Source organism: Schistocerca americana, unplaced genomic scaffold (assembly GCF_021461395.2).
Source record: "Schistocerca americana isolate TAMUIC-IGC-003095 unplaced genomic scaffold, iqSchAmer2.1 HiC_scaffold_614, whole genome shotgun sequence".
In the NCBI taxonomy this organism is placed as follows: domain Eukaryota; kingdom Metazoa; phylum Arthropoda; class Insecta; order Orthoptera; family Acrididae; genus Schistocerca; species Schistocerca americana.
Window position 1 is genome coordinate 4,410 of NW_025726362.1, and position 3,091 is coordinate 7,500.

General features: G+C 55.1%; 1 non-coding gene across 1 annotated transcript in view; it reads left to right on the top strand.

Moving 5' to 3' along the window:
- The first annotated feature begins 2,826 nt into the window (after positions 1-2,826).
- LOC124587749 overlaps positions 2,827-3,091 on the top strand; it is a 1,910-nt gene continuing 1,645 nt past the window's right edge. Inside the window, exon 1 of the ribosomal RNA XR_006975641.1 lies at positions 2,827-3,091. This exon is cut by the window's right edge and continues 1,645 nt beyond it. This is a non-coding gene — a ribosomal RNA (small subunit ribosomal RNA).

Genomic DNA, 3,091 nt, shown 5'->3' on the forward strand with positions numbered 1-3,091 from the left:
GTGCCTTAACCTAACCCATATTGTGCCTTAACCTAACCCATATTGTGCCTTAACCTAACCCATATTGTGCCTTAACCTAACCCATATTGTGCCTTAACCTAACCCATATTGTGCCTTAACCTAACCCATATTGTGCCTTAACCTAACCCATATTGTGCCTTAACCTAACCCATATTGTGCCTTAACCTAACCCATATTGTGCCTTAACCTAACCCATATTGTGCCTTAACCTAACCCATATTGTGCCTTAACCTAACCCATATTGTGCCTTAACCTAACCCATATTGTGCCTTAACCTAACCAATATTGTGCCTTAACCTAACCCATATTGTGCCTTAACCTAACCTATATTGCGCCTTAACCTAACCCATGTTGCGCCTTAACCTAACCTATGTTGCGCCTTAACCTAACCTATGTTGCGCCTTAACCTAACCTACGTTGCGCCTTAACCTAACCTATATTGCGCCTTAACCTAACCTATATTGCGCCTTAACCTAACCTATATTGCGCCTTAACCTAACCTATATTGCGCCTTAACCTAACCTATATTGCGCCTTAACCTAACCTATATTGCGCCTTAACCTAACCTACGTTGCGCCTTAACCTAACCCACGTTGCGCCTTAACCCAACCCACGTTGCGCCTTAACCCAACCCACGTTGCGCCTTAACCCAACCCACGTTGCGCCTTAACCCAACCCACGTTGGGCCTTAACCCAACCCACGTTGCGCCTTAACCCAACCCACGTTGGGCCTTAACCCAACACACGTTGGGCCTTAACCCAACACACGTTGGGCCTTAACCCAACACACGTTGGGCCTTAACCCAACACACGTTGGGCCTTAACCCAACACACGTTGGGCCTTAACCCAACACACGTTGGGCCTTAACCCAACACACGTTGGGCCTTAACCCAACACACGTTGGGCCTTAACCCAACACACGTTGGGCCTTAACCCAACACACGTTGGGCCTTAACCCAACACACGTTGGGCCTTAACCCAACACACGTTGGGCCTTAACCCAACACACGTTGGGCCTTAACCCAACACACGTTGGGCCTTAACCCAACACACGTTGGGCCTTAACCCAACACACGTTGGGCCTTAACCCAACACACGTTGGGCCTTAACCCGCTCTGTAATTGTCATACGACGCGTTAAATTAGTGTAGTGTTGCCTAACTGCAACCCCCGCAATATAGTTTGCTACTCGCACTGCCTGGTCCCCAGTGTATCGCTTCATGTTAAACACCTTGCAGCGATACACTGTAATGTGGATGGCAGCAGGACGTACATGCTCAATGCCCTTCGCAGTTGTTCATTGGCATTCGCATGGCGAAGCACTTAGCCTACGCTGTGGTACGGCCTGTGTCAACTGTCCGCTGATGTTGTACGTCCAAATCACACACTGTACTGCACATTGGTCCTCATGTACTGAATGATACATCGTGGTACATGTGACCGTACAACGACTGCGCCAACAACGGCGAACCATGCGGTCCAACTGTTGTGCACTCAGCTATGTGTCGTCTCCCTATAAGAGCCGGATTGCAGTGTGGTATGCCCTGGATGGCGATCAGCATGAGCCGTCTGTTGATGTAGTGGCGCGTGTTGTCAGACGTAGTCGTCTCTTCTCACACACCGTGACAGCATGGTGCACTGCGTTCCACATCTGCGACATGCGACAGAGGCCGGTTGACAGTCGTTCGCGCAATGGACATCGCATACGTACGGGGGCCACCTTCCACGTGTTCGCGAAGCGTGCACATGTTGTTGCGTGTATGTGGGCAGACATAGTGTGTCGTGACACCTGACACAGGCATGCAACAATCGTTGAATTTGCAAATGGCGATGGACGTCTACGTTTGCTGGTGACGTTACGCAAATGAACAACTGGTAAACCGTTGTGGTGCGGTTGTTCTCGCTAGAGGTGAATCAGTGATGGCGACGATCGGTTGAGCTACCAACCGGTTGTTTCAGCGATACCCACCATGCCCACGAACGTGAATGGCATGTGGGTGTGAAGCGATACGCGGCGGTGGCTGGGTGGGACCGTCCCCGGCCGGTGAGGGGGGGCCTCCCGGCGTGCTGGCCGCGCGGTGCGTGGGCGCACGCGCTACAGCCGGCTGGTGGGGGCGGCCAGTGGCAGGCGCGCCGGCCGACGGAGGCGGCAGGCGGCGCAGCTGCGCGCCGGCGCACCCTGCACGCGGCGCCGTGCGGCCAAAGTAGGTCCTCGCGGGCCCGGTGCGAAGCGCGGTGGACATCTGCAGTGTGCTGGTCCGATTGAGGACTGTGTGCGCTGAGGATGCGCCGCCGCCCGGCGCTCGGCGCCGCGACGCCGTCTGCTGCTCGGTCGCCTCTGCGGTTCTCGCAGGTGGTTTGTATCGCAGCTGTGCGGACGTGTTGGCGCGTGCGCTGTGCTGGGAGAGTTCGCTTCGGCACCCAAGTGGGGCTTTTGTCCTTCTGTGGCGCTGGCGTTGGAGCTGCCGGCCACCGTAGGTGGCGCGTGTTGTCTCCCGCCGGCAATGCCACGACAGCACGCTCCCGGGCCTCTGTCGGCAGCGGCAAGCTCAGTTGGGAGCACGGGTGGTCGCACCTAAAGCGTCTACTCGCCAAACTCCGGGCGATTGCGCCTCTCTCGAACCCGACCAAGTACTTAGGACGGCGCTGCGCGCCGCCGGGACCTGAGAGGGTTTTGAGGTGTATCGTGCAGGGGAGCTCAGCCTCCTCCTGTTTGCAGAATAATTGAGCGGACGCTTGCGTGTTCGCGCGGGCCCCCGGGACACACTCCCGGGCGGCCGGCTGCTCAGCTCTAGTTGACGCAGCTCCCTGGTTGATCCTGCCAGTAGTCATATGCTTGTCTCAAAGATTAAGCCATGCATGTCTCAGTACAAGCCGCATTAAGGTGAAACCGCGAATGGCTCATTAAATCAGTTATGGTTCCTTAGATCGTACCCACGTTACTTGGATAACTGTGGTAATTCTAGAGCTAATACATGCAAACAGAGTCCCGACCAGAGATGGAAGGGACGCTTTTATTAGATCAAAACCAATCGGTCGGCTCGTCCGGTCCGTTTGCCTTGGTGACTCT